This window comes from Tenrec ecaudatus, chromosome X, assembly GCF_050624435.1.
Source record: "Tenrec ecaudatus isolate mTenEca1 chromosome X, mTenEca1.hap1, whole genome shotgun sequence".
In the NCBI taxonomy this organism is placed as follows: domain Eukaryota; kingdom Metazoa; phylum Chordata; class Mammalia; order Afrosoricida; family Tenrecidae; genus Tenrec; species Tenrec ecaudatus.
The window spans coordinates 127,035,718-127,054,777 of NC_134548.1; the positions used below are offsets into that span (position 1 = coordinate 127,035,718).

The following is a 19,060-nucleotide window of genomic DNA, read 5'->3' on the forward strand; positions in this document are numbered from 1 at the left end:
TTTTCAGTTTCTTTCCATTGAATAAAATGCTGGCTGGTTTTGCATATATGTTCCATATTATGCTGAGGATTTTCCCTTCTAGTCCTCTTTTATTGAGTGTTTTTTATTAAGAATGCCTTTTATGCATAAATTCATATCATCATATGGTTGTTTTGTTTTATGGTGGATTACATTGATTGATTTTCTAATGTTGAACCATCCTTACATACCTAGTAGGAACCCCACTTGATCATTATGTATTTTTCTTCTGTTTGTTGAATTCTGTTGCCTATAATTTTGTTGAAAATCTTGGCATCTCTATTCTATAATTTTCTATCTTGGCATCTATATTCTATCATTTTCAATTCTGGTGATATACTTGCCTTGCTTAGGTATCAGGGTTATACTTGCTTCATAAAATGAGTTTGGTATTATCTTTTTCTTTCAAAGAGCCATTTTTTGTCTTGTTTTTTTCCCTACTGTTTTTCTCTACTCTGACTCATGTATTTCTGCTTTAATTTTTATCATTCATTTTCTAGTATCTGAGGGTTTGCTTTTGCTGTGTACCAGAGATGTGTTGTATTTTCCTTCTCATTTGTTTCAAGGAATTTTAAAATTGTGCTAGTTATTTCTTCATTCGCCCATTGGTTGTTTTTTTTAAGTAAAACTGTTTAATTTCCAGAGTTTAATTTTTTTCCGGGGGGGGGGGGGAGGCTGTTGATCATCCTATGGTTGATGCTAATCGTATAGCATTGTGCCTGAAAAAATTATTCCTAATATCTCAGTGTTTTAAAATTTATTTATGCTTGCTTTATGGCCTAACATATGATCTATTCTGGAGAACATTTTATAGGCACTAGAAAAAATATATTATGCTATTGTTGGGAGAAATATTCTGTATATGTCTAAGAGATCAAGTTAATTGTGTTTAGTCCTTCTGTATCTTTGTTGATAGTCTTTCTATTTGATCTGTCTTTGCTTGAAAGTGATGTATTAAATTCGCTTAATATTGTTGTACTATAATCTCTTCAATTCTATAAGACTGATTAATGTATTTTGAGGACTTTTGGGTGCATAGATGTTTATTATGTTTATATCTTGTTTAATTGTGGGTATCAACATCATATGATGGCCTCATTTGTCTTTCATGATGACTTTAAATTGATGTTTATTTTATCAGAAATTAATATTGCTACTCCTGCTTTATTTAGACGACCGTTAGCTTTTAGCAGTATATTAATGCCTCGTGTTTTCTTACCCATTCTATGACTCTCTCTTTACTGGTGAACTTTATCACTATCTATTCCATTTTGTCTGTGATAGGGATGGCTTTATTGGTGTCATATTGTTATTCTTATGGTGGTATTCAGTTCTTTGTTTTTCATAAATTTTATGTTGCTTTACTTTTATTTATGAATTTTCTTGTCAATTTTTCTTTGCTTTCTTATTCCTTCCTCCTTAACGAGATTTTATGGCTTTCCTCCTTTATTTTGTTGAGGTTTTTAACATTTTCTTTGGGGTTCATTCATTTTTCATTGTTTTCTTTCCAAGTTTAAGACAGTTTGTTGTCTTTTGTAAATGACTCCATATATTTTCTGTTTTACTGTTTATTATTTGCTCTCTGCTTCCTCTTTTAATTTTTGTTGTATTCATTGCTTAATGTTATTTGTGGCTCCTTATCTTTATATGGTTTTGTTTCACTTTGTGTATAATATGCCTATGGTGGTTTATTGACAATAATATCTTGCATGATGATTTTAGGTTTCTGTCCGTTGTTGTTTAGTCTCTGTCCAAAGAACCCCTTTGAATATTTTTGGTAACACTGGTCTTGTTTTTATAAATTCCTTCAGTTTTCCCTTGTCTGAAGATGTATGCTTATTTTTATCTTACATTTGAAGGATACCTTTTTCTGGATAAAGAATTTTTGGTTCCCAGGTGTTTTTTTCCTTGCAAGATTTTGAATATATGAATCCATGGCCTCTTTGTTTGCTGCATTTCCATAGCAGTCTGCGCTTATTTTAATTGGGTGGTCTTAGGAGGTAGGGGACTAGTCTGTTTTCCTGTGTTGCATTCAAGATGCTTTGTCCCCTTTGATCTTAAGCTGTTGTGGTGATTTTCTTTGGGGATCATTTCCATTCAGGGTTCTCTGGGCTTCTTGGAGAGTTGTTTTCTGTTCTGTCATAATGTTAGGGAAGTTTTATTTTCATACTTCTTCAGCTGTTTTCTTTGATAACTTTTAGTTTTTCTGGGGTGCTGATCAAACTTTAGTTGTTCCTTTTGATAATGTTCCATAGAATTCTTAGATTTTCTTCAGCTTTTGGGGGTCTTTTGTATTGTTTGATCTCCTTGTATTTTGGTTTGCTTTTTACTTTAGAACAGTGATCTCACACAGTATTTATCATTTTGTCATTGACTAATCGCTCAGCATCATGTTCTCAAGGTGCATCCATGCTGTGAGGTGTTTGACAATGTCATCATTATTTTGTAGTGACGCCAGCATTCCATTGTGTGTACGTATCAACGTTCCGTTATGCAGTCTTTCACTATGAGCATTTACCGGTCTGTGGTTTCCATTGTATTGCTATTGTTGAACCAGATCTTGAGCTCCAAAGCACTTTGGCTTTACTCCCCCAGACAATGGTTCATACAAGAGGTATAGTGTCAGTGAGACCTTGAAGGATACCGAAACTCGCTGTCACTGAGTAGATTCCAACTCATTGAGACACGAAAGCAGAGTAGAATTCTCCCTTTCGGTTTCTAAGATTGTAAACTTTCAAAGGGGTAGATAGACTGCTTCACCTTTCTCCTGCAGAGCAACTGCTACCTAATACATAACCCACTACACCACCAGGTTGCCTTCCTTACTGGGTAGGTAGAATTTAGATGACGAGAGACGATATTTGGCTGAGGAACTTCCATGAAGGAACTCAAAGAAGACTGACTCAGCTAGAATTAGGGGAGGACCCAGGGATACAATTGCAAACAAGACTGGTGAGGTAGGGCACCATTATATTTTGGAGTGCCTTGAAAGACACTTATATGACTTGATGCAGTAATAAATATAGCATATTTAACTACTGATTTTTGAATGGCCTGCACCTTTGGGGACCACAGACACAAGGGAACAAATAGATTTCTGGGTCCAGTGTGCAGAAGGAGGGAACTTGGGTCAAATTGAGCCCTAGAGGGGTGCATTTCAACTTGCACAGTATTTAAAAAGGCAAGTGAATTTGGGACCAACAAAAATCTCATTAAAAATCAAGATTCCCAGCTTCTTTTGAAACACCAGAAGACTCTAATCTGTGTACTGCTTGCAGAAGGCAGGGCCTCCCAGGGCAGACTCCTTGAGCTGGTGGCTGAGTGTTTCATATCCCCAGAGTCTTTTCCAGGACCCCCCAACTCATATCTGGGACATACTTGATGTGATCAGCCCCTGGTTCCTACAATGAGCTCCTACCTGGGAAGATTCTACTTCAGTGTTACCTACTGGTTGTACCATGTAACTTAGGAATTGTTGGCCATGTACCTGAACCGTTTCTGAGGATTGCAAATAATCTTTACAAAAGTTAATTTCTCTCATTTTTGGAGAATATACCTGGGAGGGTAGGTTCTTTCCCTAGTAACATGCTCATTGCCCCCTAAGTTTTCCTACCTAATCTGTCAGGTTGCTGTGATCAATTGGAGCACAAAGTTCAAAGTAGGTAGTCTTTACTAAGTGAGCTGGATTAAAGATGTCTGGATTAAAGATGTCTTCAGAGGATATTTTGGGATGAAGATTTAACGTTGAAAGCTTATCTCTGTGATACTTTCAGAGGTTCATCCCGTGTTGATGGCTCCAGAAAGTCTAGGGAATATTTTAGGAAGAATCTTAGGATGCAAGTATGTGAAAAGGGTGATTGCAGATTGTGATAAGAGTTGTATGAGCCCCTAATAAAATGTAAAAAAAGAGAGAGAGAAAATAAAGGTGGAAATATATACTTAAAACAGAAAATACTATTAAAATATAAAAGAGGATAAAGATGACACACAATACTTAATAACACACTTTTATGATTAAAAATGATATATCAAAGAAAAAAAAAGGTGATTGCATTATGCAGAGGTGGTAACTCCCTCTGGACAGGAGTTCTGGAGATTTTTATGCAGGATCTCAAAAAGACATTCTGGTGGGCCTCTCTATTCCTTGGCATCCTTCGTCTTTCACTTGGACTCAGATTTTTTTTTCCTGCCAACTACTTGGTGAGTAGAAAATCTGGGCCAAAATGATTAAAAATATTCAGGGCAAATCCAACTTAGAACTGCCTAGTTAGAAAAATTGTTCAGCGCCCTTAGGTCAGTTCTGACTCATATCAGCCCTCTGTCCAACAGAAAAAAAACACTGCCTAGCTCTGCAGCATTCTCACAATCATTTGGTTTGAGCCCATTGTTGCAGGCTCGATGTCAATCCATGTGGTCCAGTGTGTTCTCCTTTTTGAAGCCCTTCTCCTTTACCAAGCATGAGGTCCTTTTCCAGAGACTGGTGTCTCCTGCTATCACATGTCCAAAGTACTTGAAATGAAATCTTGCCATCCTCACTCAAAAAACAGCATGTTGAAATGCTAACCCTAGAAGTTCCTGAAAACACTTTATATCGTGTGGATGTAGTGCCGTTGCTATTGTTAGGTGACATTGAATTGGCTCTGACCAAAAGCGACCCTCTGCACAACACAACGAAAGACTGCCCAGTCCTGCACCGTCCTCACACTTGTCCCTGTCTGTGAGCCCATGGCTGCAGCCACTGTGTCCATCCATCTCCTTGAGGGCCTTCTTCTTTTATTGCTGCCCATCTAATTTTACCAAGCATGATATCCTTCTCCAGGGACTGGTCTCGCTTGACAAAATGTCCAAAATGTGTAAGAAAAAGTCTCATCCTCCTTGCCTCTAGTCTAGAGGAACACTATCCATACTTCTTCCAAGACAGATTGGTTTGTCCTTTTAGCTGTCCGTGGTATTTTCCATATTCTTCTCCAGCACCACAAGTCAAATGCGTCGATTCTTGCTCTGTCTTTCTTCAGTGTCCAACTTATCCATGCATATGAGGCAGTGGGAAGCACCATGACTTGGGTCAGTCACACCCCAGTCCTCAAAGTGACATCTTCCCTTTGCAATATTCCAGGGAGACCTTATGCATCAACTCATCATTGACCGCTTGATGCTGCCTCCATGAACATTGATTGTGGAGCCAAAAGACAAAATCCTTGACAACCTCATCCTTTTCTCCATGTATCATGATGTTAGCTATTGGTCCAGTTGTGAGGATGTTGGTCTTCTTTACACCGAGTGGTACTCCATACAGAAGGCTGCAGTCCTTGATCTTCATCAGCAAGCGTTTCAAGTCCTTCTCACTTTCGGCAAGCAAGACTGTGTCCTCTGCATATTGAAGGTTGTTTATAAGCTTTACTCTGATCCTGCTGCCAAATTCCTCTTCATATAAAACCAGATGGAGCCTTAGGAGTCTGAAAAAAACAATTGAATCTGCATCATCTCTTCACATGGGTCTTTAGGTGCTATCATTGAGTTCTGAGATGTGGAAGCAGCACCTTTTGAGTGGAGTGAATGGGCAAGTCCCCCGCTTTACCATTATTACGTTTTTGCTTTGTGCCAGGCACTCTTCTGGGCACTGAAAAGCAAATGTTGAACCAGATCGATGCCATCCTTGCCCTCATATAATTTAGACGATCTGAGGTGAAGGAAGATAATAAACAGGCTAACGGATGCATATGAGAATGTCAGTGTTCATGGAAAACTTCCATTGATCTCTTTAATTCTATCTTTCCATGAACTTTTGGAAGCCCCCTCATTAAACTGGAAAAGTCAGGGCGGGATCTGTGCTACTCAGAGAGGCTTCAGGGAATACTTCTTTGAGGAATCTAAAACATGAGGAGCCAGACATGAGGAAATCTGAGGAGGGCTGGGAAGGGAGGCACAAATACGAAGGCCCCAAGGCAGGAATGAACCTGATACGGGTAAGGACCAATGGGAAGGGCTGTGTAATGTGATGAAAGGGGTGGGAGAGGGCTATATTTTCAGGGTTAACAAGCTGGATTTTCTTCAAAGCCTGACAGAAGCCACTGGAGGGTTTTGGACAGAGACGTGAGAGGACCCTGGCGTAAGGTAAAAGCAGAATCCCTTTGCTGACTGTGTGGAGCCGAGTCTCTGGGGGACAAGTGTGGAAGCAGAGACTGGTGAAGTAATCCAGGTGAGGGATAATGCTGGCTTGGCCTTGGGTGCTAGCAATGAAGATGTGTTTTGATGTGGAAGGGTGTGGTAGGAGTGGAGTCAAGATGGCTGCCTGCAGGACAGAATCTGAGGGGAAGGGAGGAGTAATGCCAAAGGTTTGAGCCTGAGCATGTCACTCCGGTCGAGAATGGTTTCACATAGGGAGATGGGAAACACTGGTGTTAAGGAGCAACTTTTTCCCCTCATTTTATTGGGGGTTCATACAACTCTTATCACAATCCATATCCATCCATTGTGTCAGGCACATTTGTTGCCATCATCATTCTCAAAACATTTTCTTTCTACTTGAGCCCTTGGTATCAGCTCCTCATTTTCCCCCTCCCTCCCCACTCTCTTCTCTCTCATGAACCCTTGATAATTTATCAATTATTATTATTTTGTCATATCTTGCACTGTCCGACGTCTCCCTTCACCCACTTCTCTGTTGTCCATCCCCCAGGGAGGAGGTTATATGTAGATCCTTGTAATCTGTTCCCCCTCCACCCTCCCGATATCACCACTCTCACCACTGGTCCTGAGGGATTCGTCTGTCTTGGATTCCCTGTGTTTCCAGTTCCTATCTGTATCAGTGTACATCCTCTGATCTAGCCAGATTTGCAAGGCAGAATTGGGATCATGTTAGTGGGGAGCAACTTTTTATTGTTGTTGTCGAAGTCAGTTGAATTTCCCATTTTGGCTTAAGGCAAGATACTGACTTAAATTCCCCGTAACAGATTTACATGAAAGAAAAGAAGGTGTAATGGAAATTGACTCATAATCCAGTCATTCAGAAGCACAACTTGTTAGGATTTCCAGGCAATTGAACACATTTTAAGGGTTCAAAATAAGACAAATCGAATCCATCGGAATGTTAAAAGACCTTAAAAGCATATAGCCCAGTTGGTTCAATTGAAGTTGGAAAAAATAGATTCTACCTACGTACCTTTATTAAAGGAAGTTAAAAATAATGTTTAAAATGTTTCTGTGAAAAAGGATGATGGATCATAGTGGTGACTTGGGTGTGTCTTATCAGATTTGAGATGGATAAATTTGGGCATACATTTGCATATGTGCTACGTTGAGGTGCCAATGGCACAGTCAGCTGGGGACACTGTATAGGAAGTTGGATATTAACATAAGGATTGATAGCAGCTTTAGCCCACATAAAACTTAAATGTAAATTTAAGACACTTTAAGCTGCATTGTGCACTAATAAAGTAGCAGAGCAGAAAATGATGAAGACTCAACAGAAGCTTAGCTGCAATTAAATCAAGTAGTAGTGTTTGTGGGATACCGTATTGACTTAACCTTTTAGGTGAAGAATTTGATGATATCTAGTGACCCATATTAATATACAGCGAGGAAATAATTTTTCACAAAACTGTACAACGATTTTGGCAATCATCATCTTACCTAATCAGGGACATTCTGCTGCAGAGAAAGAGGCACAATACCAAAAGCAGCTGAAATATTTTTTAAGTGATAATAAAAAGAAGAAAAGTGTACATTTAAATGTTTCAGTAAGCACGGCTTGTGGACTTTATACTTGCAATACCATCACTCACATACTGTTATTAATAATGTTTTAGTAATAATGGAGGTGAGCTCCCTCGAAGAAAGGCCTGGGGATCTACTTTCAAACACATTGAACACCCTATAAAGCCCAGCTCTACTCTGATACAAGAGTACTCCTCTTCCCAAAAGTGTATACCTCCTTCTCCTTCTTTATAGTCCTACTATCAGAAAGAAGGTGATTGTGAAAGTCTTTTTAAAAATCATTTTGACTGTAAAAATCTTTGTACAGCACTTTTTGAAGTTTTTTCCTTGGTGTATATTACCAATATGGGTCATTAAATATCATCAAATTGTTCACCTGAAAAGTTAAATCAATATGTCATCTCACTAAAAAAAGAACAAATGTACAAATATGTTTGACACAGTGGATGCATGTATGGATTCTGATGAGTTGTACGAGCCCCTAATAAAATGATTAAAAATTTTTTTTTTAAACTTCAACTCCCATCAAGTCACTTCCAATTCATGCATAGTGGCCCATATAGGGTAGCTATGAGTTGGAAATGACTTGATGGCAGTTGAATTTGTGTGTGTGTTTTGAGTTGCCCATCTTGAAGAGTTTACATACATTGTGGTTTCTCCAATCTTTCCTCCATTGATTTAATTTTTGGCATAAGGTATTGGGCTTGATCCTTTCTGCTGGCTTATATTCAAATAAGTTTGCCTTGTGATTTGAAAAAGTTTGAGAAATGCTGCTGCTCTCAAATTGTTTAGGATGGTGCCACGCAGAGCCCCATGCGATGGTTACTTTCCCCCTGTAGGTGGCGACCTGTGGGCAGGAATCCTGCTGGTTGGTTTTATACCAGGAAGAGAAAGCTGAGCAGTAAAACCCTGGCAATACTGTCACATACCTGCCTCACCAACACTTGGATTATTCAGTGCATGAGGTCAAAGTAAGGACGATACCCTGCCATCTGGTCCTTTAACCCCTATGATAGCATTTTTTAAAACTCTAAATGTGATGAAGAGGAAGCAATAAATCTAGTAGCTTTGGAATAAAGGATACCAAAGTCTAGAGCGGCCTTCCTGCATGACTTGGTGTCAGCAGTGTTTGAGAAGAGGTGTTTTACACTAAAAATGTCCCTGGTACTACCGAAGAGACTTACAAAACCAAAAGACTGATCAGCTGGGTCAGCTGAGTGCTCCATGTATTTTGAAAAATGAAATTATGGAATAGCTCTGGTACACACCAGCATGCCCCAAACAAAATAAATCAAAAAACAAACCCCTCAAATTCCCTGCCATTGAATCAATGTTGATTCATAGCCATCCTATAGGACAGGGTAGAACTGATCCTGTGGGTTGCGGAGACTCACTGTTTATTAAATTCTGCCTCCTCTTTTCCCCTTGTTGTGGTGGTTTCAAACTGCTGACCTCGTGATCAGCATACCAACATAGAATCCATGACACCACCAAGGCTCTTTCAATGAGATAACCTAACATGAATTCTGTTTTCTTCCTGTCAAGATCAATCCTCTCCCCGACAAGACTCTATCATAGAGATGTTCTTGGAGTGGTGATAGCAGAAGATTTCCATTTCATTTCTCTCCCGCCACACTGCTGTTGTTAATTGCTGTTGCATGAATCGGTTGCATAAGGAACTCTATTATTTCTTTGCACAGATTTATTATTGTTAAATGATTATCGGTCCCCCAAAGCCCCTTTCTAGTCAGAAAGACCCCATTCCCCCAAAGCTCTCTCCCAACAAACAACGAAAAAACCCAACAAACTCACTGCCATCAAGTCGATTTCAACTCATTTGCGATAAGCCCTTTCAGACCATCTTAATTGGGGGGTGCAGTCATTTTGGAGTTCTTTGCTTGACTGTATTGCTACTATGGCAACACTGAGTGCCGCTCATTTTAATGATGTGATTTTGAAATTCTCCAACGTCAGAGCAGATGGTCAGTCTCATTTTTAAAAACATCGTTCGGGTTAATGATGTGTCAGAACCCATGAATGTTCATCCGTGGCATCTTGACTGCAGAGCCGGGCTATTTTCATTTGGTAGCGCTTGCCTGCCTTTTTGCATCAGCCAGGACCTTGAAAATTGGCTAGGTTGATCTGACGCAAATAAATTGTTGACTTCCATAAGTAGGTTGGCATCATTTTATATGTCTTAAAAAGCTTTGAACACCACTAAACGTTCACATTCAAAAGCCTAAGGGTGGCGGGCCTGGGGGTAGGGGGAGAAAGAAAGACAACAAAGAAGTACTTTGAAACTGGAGATTGCCTTTCTTTTGCCACTGTGAAAAAGTATGTCTCCTCCGAATGGTCTGGCTCCAACAGCAAATATTTATGATGACTCAAATCATAAACTCTTTTTATGAACATTGCATCCTAGTTTCGGAGATAGTTTATAGGGTAAGTTCACTTCCCATTCAACAATTTATACACATTATGTTTCAGGGCATTAGTTGCAATCCCCTCAAAATAACAGCATTCTTCCCACTTCCTTTCTGGATTCCTGGGTTCCATTCGCCCATCTTTCCAGCCCTTTCTGCCTTCTGAGCTTTCCTTTGGGGCCAATGCTGCCCTATTGGTCTGGTTGGTTGGCTGTTCTGAGGAGCAAATTCCTCTCAGGTGTTGCTGTTCACTCCATAGGCCTGTCTCCTGTGTTGCTGAAAGGTGATCTTTCCGGGTGGAGCAGGTCATTAACTTTTTTTTCTTGTTCAAAATTTACCAGCTCACCTTTTTTTTTTTTTTTTTTACAAGAGAAAAGCTTGTAGTTAGTTCAGGGATTGTTTGCTAGCCCTTAGGAGCGTTTTCCAGTCCAGTCTGTTGGGGCACCACGCCCTGGCCCCAAAGTCCACTTTCAGCATTCCCTGGGGACCTTGCCACTCCATTCCCTTGCTGTTCCGTTGCACTCCCCCAGTGATTTGCCTCGGTGTGGTGGGATCAGGTCAGGTCCAATTCCCACACTGTGTCTCTGGTGCAGTCCCCTGTATCGCCCTTAGTCACTGAGGGGCATCATTTCTCATAGTGGGGCCAGCCATGTTGTTCTCTCTGTGGACTGGCTGCTCTACTCAGGAACATCATCCTCACGGCCTGGTGGGCCAGGCTGTGTTCCACTCTCTCCTCCTGCCCCTTCATCTTCTCCGTGTGCTCTGATCAGATATGTTCATCTCCCGGAGCTGCAGAGTCAATGTCGTCCTTTGGAACAAATTCTTTTCGGGGGAGGGGCAGGACAGCTCACCTTTTTAAAATTAAAAAAAATCTTTTATTGGGAGCTCATACAACTCTTATCACCATCCATCCATCCATCCATCCATCCATCCATCCATCCATCCATCCATCCATCCATCCATTGTGTCAAGCACATTTGTACATTTGTTGCCCTCATCATTCTCAAAACATTTGCTTTCTACTCAAGCCCTTGGTATCAGATTTTCATTTTCCCTTCCCTCCCCACCCCTCCCATGAACCCTTGATAATTTATAAATTATTATTTTTTAGTCATGTCTTACACAGTCCAACGTCTTCCTGTACCCACTCTTCTGTTGTCCATCCCACAGGGAGGGGATTATATGTAGATCCTTGTAATTGGCTCCCCCTTTCTACTCCACCTTCCCTCCACCCTCCCAGTATTGCCACTCTCACCACTGGTCCTGAAGGGTTCATCTGTCCTGGATTCCCTGTGTTTCTAGCTCTCACCCGTACTTTTGTACATCCTCTGGTCTAGCTGGATTTGTAAGGCAGAATTGGTATCATAGTAGATGGGGATGGGGAGCATTAAAGAACTAGAGGAGAGTTGGGTGTTTCATTGTGGCTACACTGCACCATGACTGGCTTGTCTCCTCCCCGCAACCCTTCTGTAAGGGGATGTCCACTTGCCGACAGATGGGCTTTGGGTCCCCACTGCACACTCCTCCTCATTCACAATGATATTATGTTTTGTTTTTTGATGCATGAAGTTCATCAACTTTTAAAGTTGTATTTCTGCGTTTACAGTTGTATTTCTGATAGAAAACCCTGAGCTGTTGCAAAGGCCATAAATGGTTTAACCAAAGTCTCTAACTCCTGTCAAACCACCTTTCCCTGCGTGTGTCTGGTAAGATGGTGGGTGGAGTGGGGTGGTGGTGGTGGTGGTGGTGGTGGTGGTGGTGGGTGTACTGATAGGATTCACCTGTCAGTGATTGTGAACAGGTCTTTCTGGCGTGGTATCCTGCTGGGTATAAAATAAGCCCCATGAGCAGCAGCAGGAGGGCTCTCATTACCAGCAAGACCCAGGAGTGGAGCATGTCCTCTGGACCTGAGATCCCTGCGCAACCTGAGATTCCATGCCAACCACCCCCACCTCCAAATCACAGTTACATCAGAGGAGCAGCAGCAGAACCAGGATCCAGAGCATAGGGCGGAGTGATGGGCTTCCCAGTCCAGAGAACAAGTAAAGCTGAGTGCTTGTGTGTGGGAGGCTGGCTTGCAGAGTGGGCACGTAATTGGGAAAGTTGGACATGCTTACCCAGGAAGTGGAGCTGAGTGCCTTCGGCTTAGGCTTAGTGGAATAGTGTGCTTCTGGCCCTTAATCCAAGGAGTTCGGCTTGTTGAGTTGTGCGTAAGTGAGAATGCCCTCGGGTTGAGGCTTAGAGCAGAGTGGTCTGCTCCTGGGCATTTATCAGCAGACTTGAAAGAACTTTGTCACATATCCTGATCAACAACTCAACCCCAAGCATTTATCGCCAGCATCACAAATTGTTCATTTCCCTCATAAACCCTATTCATCACGAATCATGTGGGCTCTGCTTAGCCATTGCAGTGGATAAATGATAGGACACTAGGTAAGCATAGCTGTATCAGAGGAATATCTCCGGTATCTTCTTTTGAAGTGAGAGAAGATATTAGGGTGACTTCAGATGAGAAAGAAGAGCCCCGGTTGCATAGTGGTTACTTGTTCAGCTGCTAAAGGTCAGCAGTTAGAAACCACCAGCTCTTCCAATGGAGAAAGACGAGGCTTTCTACGCCCATAAAGATTGACAGCCTTAGAAACCCACAGGGGCAATTCTATGTTGTCCTATAGGGTTGCTATTTGTCAGAATTGACTCAAAGGTAGCGAGTTTGGAGAGGTTTTTTCCTCCCGAGATTCAGACAGCATGGAGTTTGACTTAGTTTGCCAGTGAGACCATCGGGGCTCGTTCTTTTTCTTTGTTATCCTGCTGCTATTCAGTCAGCTTTGTTATGAGTTAAGAGGCCCAAAAACGGGACAGCGAGAGATTAGAGAAAGCCATCATGTTCTTTGAGAATCTATTAGAAATGTTCTGGAATTGGGAGCATGTTGAGTGAAATGCTTTTGGAAAGCTATGTATACAAGATATTGCTGGAATGCACACTGTGCAAATATTGTTGAAGAAAATTTTTTTAAGTTTAAAGGTGCTCTCATTTACCTCTGCATAAGTGTAAAGAAGAAACCATATCAGTAGCGGGTTACATTTTATCACAAGGCCAGAAGAAAGATGTGTGTGTGTGTGTGTGTGTGTGTGTGTTTTGGAGATGTGGTGGTGGAACAGAATAGAGCATGGGAATAGTTAAAATTCCTTATCAATTTTTAACTCTTTAGTAATTTTTGGAGGCCATAGTCACAATGTTCCTTGCCTTCAGGATTTGATTTATCCTAAACCACAAAGAAAACCTATTGTCATCGAATCTATTCTAAGTTGGATCAACTCTGTTGGATAGATTAGAACTATTGCACTCAATTTCCAAGACTACCACATCTTTCTTCAGAGGAGCAGCTGGGAGATCAAACTACTGACCTTTGGGTTAGCAGGCAAGTGCTCAACTACACTGTACCACCGAGGGAGGTACCTCTGGCTTAGAATAGACTTTTGGAAAACCCTTGTTGAATAAATTTATATGTACAAGGGGCCTTAAAAATTCCATTATCTTAAAAAAATTGTGGGGGGGGGGTTAGGTGAAAGTTTACAAAACTGATCAGCATTTTTATATTCAGCAATTTATCAGATCCCTCAAAGGCTTGCCCTGTTTACATCATTTTTGCCCATCTCTTTGTTGGATATTGCCTTTCATTTTTTTAAACTCCGTTTTCCATGAACTGTTTTTGAAGCACAGGCTTATTAAAAATGGAACTTACAAGGGGAAAATTTGATTGTTCAAACATTCAAAGTTACAAGAGACAAGGCTTCCTGGTCAGACACTGGTGGGATCCCTGAGACTATTATTACCCTTGCCCTGAGGTCTGCAATAGGACTCAGCCCATATTAGAATATTAAACTACTTAAGGACAAAAGGATAGCATTTTCCCAAGGACCAAGTCCAGAGGGTTAGGAATGAAGGAGGTAGAATGAAAACTGGAAACACAGGGAAGACGTGGAGTACTGTAAGTGGTGGGGCCTTGAGGGGACTGCAGTGGTGAGTTGACACAACATATATGAGTTGAATATAAAACTGATGATCTGTTCTGTAAACCTCCATCTAATTCACAGAAAAATTTCTAAAAGTGAAAAACAGTTATGGGGATAAAACAACAAATTTTAACAGATTCAAAATCCTTTTCACCACTTGAAAAATGTAATTCAATGATATTAATTACATCCCCCATGCTATTCAACCAGCACCACTATTTGTTTCCACATATTTTTTCATTGCTGCCCCCACAGAAACTCAGTGTCCCTTCAACAAGAACTCCCCATTGCCCCCTCCTCTCCACCCACCCACTGTTATGGCCAATAGATTCTGACTTAGGCAGCTCTGTTAGAGGAGCTGCTTGGTTTGACCTACCCAGAGGGTTTCCAGGAATGTACATCTTTTCAGGAGTAACGTGGCTCATCTTTCTCCTCTGGAATAGCTCATGAGTTTGGCCTTCCAATTTTTCAGTCAGCAACCAAGCACTTTAACCACTGCCACTGTGACACCAGGGATCCTGTCCGCCCCTCTTAACCACTAATGAACTTTGATCTCTGCCCTTTTTGAGGACTAATCTAGATTTGTTGTAGTAACGGAATCATGCAATATTTGTCCTTTTGTGTCTGACTTATTGCACTCAGCACAATGTTTTCAGGGTCTCAACCATGCGGTTGAATGCGGCTATATTGTATGTCTACACTTTGCTCTTGTTTTGTTTTTAAGAATTCAAAAGCAAAATATATTCAATTTCAAGATTGTCCTATTTCAGGTTCAATCTAAATTTTTAAAAAAGAATTAGATTCATGGTGGCTCTGAACTAGTTGCCAGTGGAACCAACTCCAACTCACTGCAAGCCCATGTGTATTAGAACAGACATGCCCCATAAGGCTTTCCAGGGTTGGTGTTTTTTGGATTTATTTTCCAAACAGTTTTATTGGCACATAATCCACAGGCATACAATCCAATGTTCACTCATATCAAGAAGAGTTGTACAATGATTATCACAATCAATTTTAGAACATTCTCTTCTTTCTCATACTTGGTGCTATTACCTCCCTACTTCCCTCCAACCACCTCTGTCAAACCCCCAAGCAACCATTAATCCATTTCCTGTCTCTGTAGGTTTACCTCTCCTGGATTTCATATACAGAAAAATATATCCCCAAACACAAATAAAAAACTAACAATAACACAACAGAGAAAAACTTCAATGGAAAAGGACGTAGAACATATTAAAAACTAGAACTAAGTTAAATTGGGTCAAAAAAGAGATCAAATGCTAAAGGATACATGTTTGACCTAACTGCATCTGTGTTAATCTACTTTCCAATGGACTCTCTCAGGCCATTCACATTCCTGGTCTATGGTCAGATGGGGCTTCACTGGAGGCTTAGTCCAAGTGATTTCCTTTCACTTCTTTTGTTCTCTGAAACAGCTTTTAAATGGGCCAGAAAGAAGATCCCGGGATAAGGTACTACATTTTAACCTAACTGTGTCTGCCATGATTGACGTTACAATGCTCTCTGTGTGATAACAAGGCTATGCACATGCCTCCACTATGGTCAGAGGGGATCCACCGGAGGCTTCATCCAAGTGTGGGCATTGCACAAGGAGTTGGGGTTCCCACCATCTTCCATAGCCGCCTGCAAACCAAGTGCTCACAATTTCAGCTCTGATAAAATTCCCTCCTTCAGATTGCATATCACTTGTTTGCTGGCTCTGCCTACCTTCTGGCTATAGTGAGTAATGCTGCCATGGCCATCGGTGTACAGGTTTGCTTACATTCCTGCTTCCAACTCTATTGAGTCTAGACAAGAAAGGGCTGAGTCAGATGGTAATGTTTGGTTTAACTGTTTGAGGTACTGTCAAGCTTTGCCATAGCAGCAGCACTACTTGCCATTCCCAGCAACAATGGTTGAGGGCTCCAATCCCTCCACATCTTCACTAACATTTGTTATCTTCCCATTTTTAAAAAATATAATAGCCATCTTAGTGGGGGGAGGTGAAGTGATTCTCAAGGATTAATTTTAATTTATAGTCTAGCAACTTGATCTCAATGATTCTACCTGTTTGGGTGTATAATTTTAGGTATGTTATTTGGTGTTGTTTAAAAACAAGGATCTTGTAGTAAGAGTGGAACTAAACCAACCAAACCCATTGTCATCGACTTCATTCTGCCTTATATGGACCTAATATGACAGAGTAAAACTACATCTTTGCCTTCCCAAGACCATACGTCTTTGCATTAGCACAGTCTCCTCTTTCTCTCTGAGAGTGGCTGATGGATTCAAACTGCTGGCACTGTATGAACAGTCCTGTGAGTAACTCACCATGCCACCATGTGAGTAAGTCTTTTGCTGAGAAAAAGCACCCATTACATTTGAGTGTTGAGTGTAACTATCAGTATTTTCCAGAAGTATCTGCCAGTTTTTGCTATGTTATGAAATAGATTGGTTAAAATTTAAAAGTTCTGCAACCAGATCAGGGGTTGTTGGATTAGGGGGTAGAGGTGGCAGGAAAGGGGGCAGGGAGGGATTACAAAATGGCACATTTGGAGCTGATGGATATGTTTAGCATCTTGGTTGTGGGAAGGGTATGATTTAAATATGTGGAGTTTAACCTACTGCCATCAAGTTGATTTCTGACTCAGAGAGACCCTATATAGCGTTTCCAAGGCCATCAGCCTTTATGGGAGCAAGTAGCCTTCTATTTCTCCCGAAGAATTTCTTGTATATCAATTACAGATCAGTAAAGAGTGTTTTGTTGTTTTTACAGCCCTGCAGCCTCTGGTGTAGCTAGCACCGAAATTACCAAAGTCTCCTTTCTTATTCCAAGGCCTCCTATAACATCCAAGGTGACTGTCATAAACTGTGGTTCTGGGTCTGAACCCTGTATTTCTTTGCAATGATGGCAGATAGAGAAGAGTCTTTGGTGGTGGGCAGGGAGTTGCTAGTAGAGCAATTTCTTTGGACTCTTTCTCTGGGCAAGTTTGAGTCAGATGGTGCCATTTCATTCCGTGTAAGAGTTTACTATCATCACCGTGGGTTTCTTTGTCATTCTTCGTTCCCCCCATTGCTCTCCTGAAAACACTGCTGGTCTGCTCCCCAGGGGCAATGATGTTAATAATTTGATGTACATTTTTCCAAACTTTATATGGGGAGCTTCAAGAATTTTTTGGGGAAATTCCATTACTTTTTACTTCCATTTTCTACAGACCTTTGGAAGTCACGTCTTATATTGCGACAGGTGTGTGCATTACTTTTGCGAAATCGGATTATTTTGCACTTTATGATTCCGCAGTCTGTTTTTTGTCTATGTCCTCTCCTGACTCCCTCCCTCCTCCCCCTTCTTCTTTTTATTTGTTGTTAGTGTTTTCCTTGCAGAAAAACTTTAGGAGGAAACACTACAAAGAATTAAAAATTGTGTATCCAGGTGCCAGGGAGTCTGCTAGTTTCTTTTCAGTGATCGGGGAGAGGTTGCCAGTGACAGTGCTGTAGTTTTCAGGGAAAGACATTTGAGTGTAAAAAGAACCTTCCACTTGGTACCCATTATGCCTTTCATTAAAAAAAAAAGATTATTGTAAATATATATTCGAGAGCATGTGGTGGTTTGACCTTTTTCAGGTGTATAGTTTGGTTATGGCCGTTACCTTTAGTGTGTGATGTAATCAGCACCCATAATCATTGTCAATGTCCCCATAAACAGGCACTCTGCTTCCCAAACAATGGCCTCTCCTCCCCTCTCCCCACTTCTTTTCCAGGTCACCACTCACACATAGTGGTCTCTCTGTACCTATTGCTCTTTCATTTTTTTCAAAAATACTTTCCCAAAATAGTATTTTTGAAATGGAATATTCATAAGCAATTAACTGTAAGCTCTAAATGGAATATGCATAAGCAATTAACTATACGCTCTAAAGTCTGTGACCAACTCAGGAAGAGGTGAGAACAACAAAAGTCTCCGTTTGTTGTTGCTGCTGCTGTTATTTGGAAGCAAAACTTGGAGTTGTGAGGGTTTTAAAGGAGGGAGGCTACTCTTTTTGAGTTTTAAAAACAATTACTTCTCTTGGGAATGCCAGAAAAGAACTTGAATGCTTCATCATTAAGGTTCAGAGTTGTAACACTGGAGAAGCGCCAGTGAAAAAACAGCCTCTAGAGCAGAGGTCGTTGGATGACAAGCCAAACAGGGCCTGCACATCTGTTTGTTTGGACCTCACCGTGCTTTTCAATTGGTTGATTTGATAACCAACATCTGAAGATCAGATTTCACTTGATCTTTAAAATTTTTTTTAACTTGCTATTGTGAATTGGGTGAAGGTATACAGAACAGCTCAGTTTTCCATTTAATAATTCATGCACATTTTGTTTCATATCTTTGATCGCAAGTCTCCCCCCGGCCCTCCCCCCCCCCCCACACACACAGTGGACCATCACTTGTTCTGCTTCTTCGTTGTGTTACCTATTTCTTTTCGTCTTCCTTCTGAACTTTGTCCTTTGGGTAAATACTGCCTTTAAAAAATCTCAAATGTTGTGCATACCTCTCTAATGTTAAGATTCCCCTTTTATTTAGCTGAAAACTGAGCCATGGGAGTGAGTTTAGGTCTATACCTGAAGGGTAACTAAGAGCCATCCTCTCAGGGGTTACAGCAGGTAGTCTCAAACCAGTATATCTGGTCTTTTAAAAGATGATTCTGAATTTTGTTCCACATTTTTCACCAGGTCTATCCAGTGCCTTCTAATGTGATCCCTTTCAGCATAGTTGATAGTGATACCTGGGGACCACCAAGTTCTAGCCTCAGCCTCAGGGAGGCTGATGTTCATAAGATTTCACACAATATAAGATATGGAAAAAATAATCCATAACTTATCAAGGGTTCATGAGGGAGGGT

At 40.9% G+C, this 19,060-nt stretch overlaps 1 protein-coding gene across 2 annotated transcripts in view; it reads left to right on the plus strand.

Annotated features, from left to right (window-relative positions):
* The window catches only part of LOC142434193 (A-kinase anchor protein 17B-like), a 45,658-nt gene that overhangs the window by 5,494 nt on the left and 21,104 nt on the right, over positions 1-19,060 (plus strand). The gene's annotated exons all lie outside the window — the stretch shown is intronic.